This window comes from Apium graveolens, chromosome 8, assembly GCF_009905375.1.
Source record: "Apium graveolens cultivar Ventura chromosome 8, ASM990537v1, whole genome shotgun sequence".
In the NCBI taxonomy this organism is placed as follows: Eukaryota; Viridiplantae; Streptophyta; class Magnoliopsida; order Apiales; family Apiaceae; genus Apium; species Apium graveolens.
This window is the reverse complement of record NC_133654.1, coordinates 169,985,997-169,996,709: the sequence shown is the minus strand read 5'-3', so window position 1 is coordinate 169,996,709 and position 10,713 is coordinate 169,985,997.

Sequence of the window (10,713 nt, the reverse complement as noted above, 5' to 3'; positions counted from 1 at the left end):
ATCCCTACCATGTAAGTCTTGAATTTTTAGTGTCATGCTTCCCTGTTTGATATTTTAATAGTTCGACCATAATCGCATTCTTTCGGAATTTATAATTATAATTTCTAATTTCTTCTATATCGCGTAACATAACCGTTGATTCTGCAACACCTCGACTCTATCGATAGGAATATTATTCTTCTTCAATTGTCTGGAAGATTCCTCCATTTTTTTCAATCATCCTCGGGCTTCTTTTGGTTCACCGAGCCTATTTTAAACTTTAATAATTCCATGAATTGGATAGATAACGTTTCTGCATGTTGATACTATTCGACAAGGTTTGCACTCTTCTTCCGAAAAATTTTAAACTTCTTTGTATTAACGGGTCTACTTGGCCCTTTGTACTAACAATACTGAGTAAGATCAAATATTATTCCGAGTAATCTAATACTTATAACAACAAGAACTCAAGTAGTAATTTGACAACCAAAATTTTAAAACTCATTTTGTGTAAGGATCTTTTAGAAATTTTGTTAAGAAAACCTTTTTCCGGAAACTTGTTTTAGAATTTTCAAAATCGCACATCTAGTCGTCCTTACTATATGAGTTGATTGTTGTTCTATTCAACCACAACAAGGTACCTAATCAAGGAAATGACCACCTAAGGTTCATCCACTCTAATATCTCTTCTGCTTTTTATTGAATCCAGTTCGCCTTTACTAGCCACCGAAAACTTCAAATATCATTGCATACCATTTTATTCGTAACTCTAACTACGATGTTGACATTCGATACCATATTCGATATTTTCATCGTTCTCCTTGATGTCATAGTTACCACCGATTGACGCAATTCGATGTTCTGTCCATACATAAGGTCGTATCTTCTTGTTAATCTTCAGTATATCCCATAGGGTAGATATCGTGCCTTACGCGGCGCCCGAAAAATGCTAAAAAGCTCATCGCCACAGTGGTGCCTTTAAACTTGCAACGTTGGCACTTTATTAGCTTCAATCAACGCGTTGCCTCCAGCCTGGAGCTTAACTGGTTACGCAATTCTAAGTTGGCGCATACTAGAACTTTCCCGTCTTCCCAAAATTCTCACAAAATTTAATCGCATTTTCCTTTAAGATCATATGAAAAGCAGGGTAACTTACCCAATCTCCATCAAGCTGTCGATTCCTCACAACTATAGGACCTAGGAACTCAATATATCTATAACGTTAATATATTAAACTTTTACTTCTCTGAACAATGACATGTCTTACTAATCTATATCGGATCTGCTATTCTTAATGCACACTCAACTCAAACTCAAAATGAGTCTACCTAGGATCTTTCTTATCTTATACCACTTTTCGATCCTATCTTACTTCCACCTATTCTTATTTCAGGGACCAATAACCTGTAGCTCTGATACCAACTATGACACACCCAAATCCGGGGTCAGGATTGGGTGTCACTACACAACTTTAAACAATATAAACCTGTATATTAAAATAAATATACAGAAAGCCCCTCATTAATCAGGATCGCTTACAGGTTATGGTATGAAACAAGAATCTATCCTTCTAAAATTAAAGTAACTAAATACAATGCTATTACCTCTTTACTAACTTCCTCGTATTATTTACTCTGACACCTCCAATTTCTTCATTTGGGATCTCTCCACTTTTATTGTCTATTAAGAGCTATTCACTTCTATCCTCATGTGATACTGAAAGAAATAAGAGTTCACAAAGCAAGAGTGAGCCATAAATGCCCAGCAAGTATCATATATGGTTTCCAGGTATTAGATCAGAAATTTATGGAAACGATGTTGAATGATTTCAAAACATCTTTATTTATTGAAAACAGTTGAGCGAACAAAACATCGGCCCTCATTGGCCTTTAATCATAAATCACATTTTCTATAAAAGAACAGTGAACGTTTCAATGTTTCATCCCTTTGTATCAAATTTCATTTGATTTTGTAATTATAAATTAGACTGGATACTAGAAACCAACATATGCACTATAACCTGCTGATTAGTCAGGATATAGTACAGATCTATACCCAACTGCATAGACCCAACCAATATATGGGGTACCCAGGAAACTATGGCCTAATAAGCAAGGGACCAGCCATCTCTGGCCCTTAGGGTCCTATTCATTCCTGGACCTCATCGTAACCATCCAGTCCGTGGAGTATTTTGATGTCAAATCATTTTGACTTCAAAATATCTCAATTTAGGGTTCGAAAATAACCCAAAAGAATGGGTATTTGCTCAAAAGGTCAATCAATAATCAAGGAACAAGATCAAAAGGCACTTGCATAAATAAGAGTAATTGCAGTGAAATATAAAACATTTAAATATTCTGAACTTAGAATAGGAATGAAGAAATATTTGCAATATTTTAGAAGAAAGTTAGGAATACTTTCCTTAATTGAGAACCCTCTTGTAATAACCCCAATTTTTGGAATTTTTAAAATACGGATGAATAGTAACTTTTGCTGACAATGCTGATTAAGGAAAATTATCAGACCACGTTATATAGGAGTACTGTTATGGAAATTCTAAGATCGTATTAGTATTCCATAAATTAAATGAGTGTATGTAAAGGTCATTAGAATTCGGATCCGGACACTTTGATTTTTCCCGAAAATCCACCAGATACCGAAAGAATTGAGTATAAGGTAACATGATTAAAAGGATTTAAATTCAAGGGTTATAAGAGAGGATCATAAAAGGAATATAAAATATTGAGAAAGGTTTAGGGGAACCCAAGTAATAAGATCCCGGATATGATCCCTCAAACGATCAACGCGAATGAATAATAAATGAGTCGTAAAGCAATTAAATGACTAAGGATCAAGCTTGGGCAAGTAGCTAGGGGATTAGCAAGGATAATACAAGTATTAAAGCACCTAATTAACAAGGATTAAGCTTAATGAAAAGCTTCCACCATAAGAAGAGGACAAGTGGCAAGAGTGATGCAAGTGGTGACATAGGCTTGCTTACATCACTTTCCACTAACTAATCAAGAGTTAGCCAAACAAATATCCACCTACCATTCCATTTACACCACAAAATAGTCAACACAAGCAAGCTTTTTTTCTCCCCCATTTTCATTGCTCTCGGCCAAAACAGAACGAGCACATTAAAACTGCTGTATCTCCTTCATTTCTCACTCAAATGTTGTGTTCTATAGGTCGTTGGAAAGGTATTGAGATGGCCTACAACTCTTGTTCACAAGTCTCATCCAAATAAGCATGGTAAGACCCTCATTTTTACAGTTCTTTAAATCGGACTTTTAGAAACTTCAAAGCCTAACTTTGTGTTCTTGATTTCTTTGGAAAGATCAAGCTTGTAGGAGGCTCCATAAGGCTTCCTAGTAACTTTTCACCCTCCAAGAAAGGTATAAATCTTCACACCCTTTAGTAATAAGTTTGAATGTTGAAGTTTGGAGATGGTTTGGATGGATGAGTAGTAATTTGAATGATAAGCATGATTCGAGCTTAATTGTTAAGTAGTTTAGTTGAATTTGGAGATGTTATAATATATGATTGGATTGAGATCCTTGAGATTATTATGAATGAAATCAGTAGCATTGATGTGTATCTTGAGTTGTTGTTGATTGATAGTTGGATTGATACGATTTGGAATGGTAGAAAATTTGGAAATCGCGTAAATATAGCCGTCGTAATGTCCGATTTACTTTAGACTGCTTTTGTTCATAACATTAGGACCCTAGAACTCCCTGATAGGTTTTGACCATTCCCATTTTTAGATAGTTCATGTTACGAGCTTCGTTTTGATACGTGGTTCGTTTGATTCCGATATACGGTTTAGGAGAAACGGCCGTTTTAAGTAACGACGTTTCGCGAACGAAACATTACCCCTCGCCTTACTTTGAAACATAGGTTAAAGACCTTAAATGACTAATTGGAGTATGAAACATTTATGTAAAGTGTAATAGGCAGTTGGTAAGACACTCGCGAAGGAATCGCCTTAAAACTCGTAATGGTTAATTTATTAAAAATGATGGAGCCGAGGGTACTCGAGCGACTTAAGAGAATCAGTAAGCGCAAAGCGAGCGTTAGAGTCTAATTTGGTTAAAGTATAGATTTACAAGTGACTTCGGTTTAATTCCAAATTATATGTTGTTTATAGGTTACCAGACTCGTCCCGAGCCATTTGTAACCCCCAGTCGCTCAGGCAAGTTTTCTACCCGTTATACTGTTGTTGTGATGTATATGTGTATATGCATGATCTTGTGATAAATGCATATTTGTTATTAGCAAATTCTTGCGATATATTGTAGCATGTGATATGGTATATATGCATGCCTGTTTCGTATTCTTGATTTATATATATGTTGGTTCAAATGCTTATTCGTTGCATAATACCTATGCTAGAGATAAGCGGTATTTGCGTATACCCTTAGTATAGGGTATCAAAAGGTGAACTTTTTCTAAAACCGGGAGGCGAGGCTCCCGAGTATAATATATATTTATATATATATATTGATATAGTTTTTAAAACTATTAATCGAATAAGGTTTATTCGATAACTTTATTTTATTTAATGAATATTATTACGAATATTCATTCGAGGGCTTATGACTCCTTTATTTTATTTAATGAATATTATTACGAATATTCATTCGAGGGCTTATGACTTCTTTATTTTATTAAATGAATATTATTTTGAATATTCATTCGAGGACTTATGACTCCTTTTATTTTATTATTTGAATATTATTTGAATATTCATTCGAGGGCTTATGACTCTTTTATATTATTTATTGAATATTATTTGAATATTCATTCGAGGGATTATGACTCAGTTTATATTATTTAATGAATATTATTTGAATATTCATTTGAGGATCTATGACTCTGATTATTTGCTGAGATATTTTTTATTTTATTAAAGAATAAGGTGTCGATAATCAAACTTATCTTTGATTATTCAAATAAAGATAGTACGTTCGTATAAGTATATCTTTGGTCATTTAATACTCATTTCAAGTATAAGTTTTAAAACTTCTACTTCAATTATTTTTTATAAAGATTATTCTTTATGGGAATATTATTTAAATAATAATATTCAGATATTTTCTAATATATTGGGACTGATTTATTTCATTAAATCAGCATTACTCCAAACACTCTTTAAAGTGTTTTCGAGTCTTCAAAATGATTTTTAAAAGTTAGAGCGGATCCCAAAACTCATTTTTATATTTAAGATCTTCCTTTTAAAGGGGATTTAAATACTCATTCAAAACTTGAGGGATCCAGCTCAGTGGTGTATTTTACATTCGCAACGAGGTTGCTGTTTTGAAAAAACATCTTGATTACTTGCCCATCGTTCGGGAAGTAAGTTCATCCATTTGAGTCGGCATAAGCAACATGGGCTCAGTGGGCGTCCATGAAAGTGTAAGTGGCTCAGTGGGAATCCATCAAATACGTAAGTGGCTGAGTGGCAGTCCAGCATAAGGTCCTATTGCGGCCAGGGTGATGACCAGTGGGGAATTCGTCCATCTACTAGTATAAAAGGTTACTTATTGGTATCTTTGCCTGATCAGCAAGATATCAGGTTTATGCCAAGGTTTTCTCCTTTCCAAATTCATTGGATATTGCAACTCTGTTTATAATTTTCATAACAGAGGTTTTCAAGGAGTGTATGAAATATATATATATATATAGGTGTATATATATATCGGGATTTAATGAAGTATCTCGTAACTTCATTATTTATAATGATATTCAAAGATTGAATCTATTCAAATCTTGTCTTGTAGTCTCATCTATGTGATGAACTTTTGAACTGATTATAACTTGAACGGTTGTAGTTCAAGTAATATTTGGAAAAGATATAAGTATATTGGGGTATCTTGTAACTTCATATTTTCAACTTATATCTAGTTAATGATTATCTTATGCATATCAAAGATTTTCAGAAAAACGTTGAGACAAGGGTAGATATATGAGATCACCTTGCAACGATATTTTTATACAATTATAAACTGGAACTCTGTGTATATTATGCATGGAAGAGGACTTCCAATATTTTGAAAAGTATATATATATATACTGAATATTTTGCGACTTCATCGCATTAAGATATCAAACTTGGTTCATTTCTTTTGACCAAGACTTTCATGAGTACTATGAGAAGGCTCATATATTGTTAATCATTATACATATTATTTTGGTGGGCTTTCTGCTCACCCTTGCTTTCTTCTTTCATCACACAACAACAGATAGAAAAGATGAACATGACCAAGCTCCCGATTCGCAAGCGGTTAGAAAATGTTCCGCAGTCTTCTGAAAGCGTTGATGCCGCCGTAGCTGAGGTAGGAGCTACAATTAGGCTAGGTTTTCAACTATTGATGAACCAGACTTATGTATAGTATGAATTGTAATAATGGCAAGGAATATGTAAATATATTCAGAACATTTTTAAGGTGTAACGGTTTATAATTGTGGAATATAAGGACTTGTATTATTTTTTGAGTGTTCATCTCTGAGACTATAACTTGTGGTGTGTGTGTTTATTGTGGGGTCACAGTACAGAGTAGTTGATTATTTATTAAGATTGGGTGTTATTAAGGGAAATGGAACTCGTAACAACCCGGATCCCCGACCCCGGATTTGGGGGTGTTACAGAAGTGGTATCAGAGCTAAGCGTTATAAACCTCAGAGATGATGTGACGTTAAGATAATAAGTTCACTAAGATAATAAGAATTCTTGCCAAGTTCCTAGTCGGGCTACCTAACGTAGTACTGACAGTTAAAACCCTTATGGGAACCCTTATAAATATCGTGATAGAAGCGTAGTTCGTTATCGTATATGGTAGCGGGACTCCGAACCCTGAGGTTGAGGAGCAACAATGCGATGATGTTTTATTACTTATTGGAGATCAGATTATGGATCCGATAGAGCGTCCTAACGCGGGATCGGATGATGTTCCTGTTGAGGATGTTGTCCTAGAAGGGATAGTTGCTGAGGAGGATCCCATGGAGGATCCTGACAAGAATGAATAAAGGACCGCTGATGAATTGATGACCATGGTTAGGTCGACTACCAGAGGTAGAATTGGTCGGTCACTATCGGAGGTTAGTTCGAGTTTGTAAAGATAGTAGCCCCCTTTAACGCGGCTTACTCGTAAGACTGAGAAGTTTGAATGGACAGAGAAATACGAGAACAACTTTCAAGAACTGAAGAAAAGATTGGTGACGGCCCCTATGATGGCGTTGCCAGATGGAAAAGGAGATTTTGTGATGTGTAGTGACGCTTCGCATAAGGAATTAGGGTGCTTCTTATATAGCATAACAAGGTAATCGCGTATGCATCAAGACAATTAAGGGAATATAAAATTCGATATCCCCACCCATGAGCTTGGGCTCGTGGCAATAGTTTTGCCCTAAATATTGGAGGCACTACTTGTATGGAGAGAAGTACGAGATTTACACAAGCCATAAGTGCTCTAGTGCATTTTCACGCAGAAAGAGCTCAACATGCGCCAAATGAGGTGGTTAGAGATAATCAAGGATTGCGATTATGAGATTCTTTATCATTCGGGGAAAGCCAATGTGGTGGCTGATGCCCTTAGTAAAAAGGAGAGACTCAAGATGATAATGTCTTTGAGAGAGTTTATAAGAGATTTTGAGAAAATGGAAATAGAAGTGAAGGTAACCGGAGCCGGTACCGAAAAGCTGTTTGAGATTGCAAGACAGACCGAATTATTGGAAAAGAACATATTGTGCCAAAAAAAGTGATGAATGAAGGCAGAGAGCCAAAAAATAGATATGAGATTAATACCGAGAAAGATGATAAGGGAATAATGAGGTATTCCTATAGAATTTGGGTTCCAAATGTTTAAGAGCTTAAAGATGAGATCCTAGATGAAAGTCATAGTTCAAGAATAAGATTTAGGGCAAACCCTGAATGTGATAGTCAGGGAGGACGCCATCAAGATAGAAGGAACCCATAACATAATGAAGTGGAAAATGAGGATTTTAACGTATAAGATAACCCCAAGTATGGGAGAAGGATGAAACATTTCATACTGAGAAAATAGAAGTCGAGCAAGATAAGGAGACCCGAGACGGTACTCCTATATGGAAATTCATGGACCTGTCTAAACAGAACTTATACTTTTATTCCCAACCACCACCTTAAGGAAACAATGCGGTAGGAAATCCTTTCATGACCTTTAAGTCGCTAAGCTCTCAGAGTTCCAAGGAACAGTTTGACCCAGTCGAGGCAAGAGCCTGACTAAAGGAAATATAGGAATTATTTGAGATTCTAAATGATTGACGAAGCACAAAAGACTGTTTTTGTCACTTCCCCCGTAAGAGAGAGGCCACCCGTTGGTGACAGGCCAAGAAAGGCACAGAGCCAGAGGTTATAATAAACTGATTAAAGTTCAGACAATTGTTTTCGGGAAAGTACTTCCCAAGGTTATGGAGGTAGTTTAAAAGCTTTAGAGCCAGAACAAAAGCGAACGAGTATGATGAATTATGAATCTAAGTTGTAAAAGTTGTCAAGATTCGTTCTGAGGACACGAATCCAGAATGATGGGATGTTTGAAAGCAATGCTTATGTTGTGTTGGTTCATGTAATGGTTGTAATGGAAACGAAAATAAAAGACTGAAAAGGGAAGGAGTATAAAGGGATATAAAGGAAATAGAGTTGAGAAGTGATAAGGGAGTTAGGTATGGGAAACCCTAAGAAACCCTTGCAATAAATATAGAGAAGTGTGTCATCATCAGCGCGATGGTGACTGATCATGAGATAAATTCAAGGTTTGAAGGCGTAAGCGATACGTATAGTTAATTCCCTTGAAGTTGACAGTATTCGATGAAACTTTGAGATAGATCGATTGATTAATAAGGAAACGCGGATGGACTGAGGAGTCAAGAAAGTAAGAAATTAGGAAAATTGGATGAAGGAAGTGACCCTCAAGAATATGAAGTGTAAGACCGGTGGCTTGATACCCAAAAAGGGAGATGCTAGGTATGAAAGATATCCCAACATTAAGATGACTGTTGAGATAAACAACAAAAGTAAATAAGGAATTATTAAGAAGAAGTTCACGTTGAACACTACCAATATCTTCCAGAACATCCTTGTTATCGTTACCCAATTTAGGCAATAAAAGCGGATAACCGTTGTTATCTTTTGGAGGCCATATTGATTGACCTCATTTTGAATACAGATGTTATTGTGAAATTCAGCATATACTATCGAGGTGGGAATGGTTAAATAAGACACCCTTATCAGGGATATATGACTTGATTATCCATGGAAGGATGCATGTACCTTTTAAAGGTGGAATTAAGGATAGAACATCGGTAACTTAAAATAAATCCTAGGGGAATGCATAAAGGTTGGCATTTCACCCTTAATAGGGATAGTATGAGTTTTGACAGTATGAATTGGAAAGGATTAAGGTAATAACAACCTTTAAGAATCAGTGGAGAAATTCTTCAGAAGTATATAGACAATGATTCTGGTATTAATAAATGGTATCTTGATATGCCCTGTATCTAGGGAATACATGAGGAACGATTCAAGGATAACCTTAGAGGTTTTACAAGGAGAAAGGTAATATTCAAAATTCTCAAGAATAGAAATATTGATAAAGGAAATATGACGTAATTATAATGATGCCAAGTGGGGCACGTGTTAAACCACGAGAAAGTATGGATCGAACCAGTAAAGGTCGAAATTGTTCAGGGCAATTAGGGCCTAGGATAAAAGATGTTCTAAGTATGATTGAGAGTCCGTCGTGACAATGATTAACCTCTAAAGACTGAGGAAATAACTTATGGAAAAATGGTGATATTTTTTTTTACTCATCAGATTTTAAGGAAAACATCTTCACAAAATCAGTGATTGAAATAAGGTAGAAAATTTATTTGGAGGTGGTTAAAATGACATTGACTGTAAGGAAATTTTACTATCAGGAAAGGCCAAAGAGGTGGCCGACACTTTAAAGGTAAGAGGATAATTATAGGTGCTTGTGCCAAAGGAATACAGTGATGATGGTTAAAGCTGTGAAGGTTGTATTATGGTTTGGAAGATTGACATTCCTTCTGATGACTGTGCAATACTCAACCGTAATAGTAGTTGGGTAAAGGTTTAATTCGTGTAATCGCCATTAACGGGCTATCTATCTTAGAAGGTCCTATCTTGAGAATAAGCCAGTACCATATTTCAAAAAGGACCAAACAAACCTTTGAGTTAAGTCTTCTATTGAAGGCATATGATTAAGAATGGTATTAACCTGCTATCGGTGCTTTGATTGAAACTCTTCTGCAATTTTATATGCTTCATGTCATGTATGTATGTCAGGATCAGGAGTGTTCTTCATGAATTATGAATGGTGATTATGTTAACTCCTTAGAAGAATTCTATACTACATGTATGGACTCCGTATGGTTAGATATTAAGATTTCATGGAAAGTGAATGACGAAAGTAGGTCAGTGGTGGACCATAGTAATGCAGCAATGATTCTGCGAGTAATGAGCTGATTACAACCGTGAGAGTTGTATTGGAATGGATGTTGAGATTGAGTACCACTAATCTTGTCATGTTGACGTATAAGTTATCTTTGATAGAAAAACTAGGTCGATTATTTACCTATTGAATATTTATTCCTTCTTCGGAATAGAGAGTCGTATTACTATACGAAGAAGATTGCGGTGCAAGCATAGAATTCTAGTAACGATGATGTCTA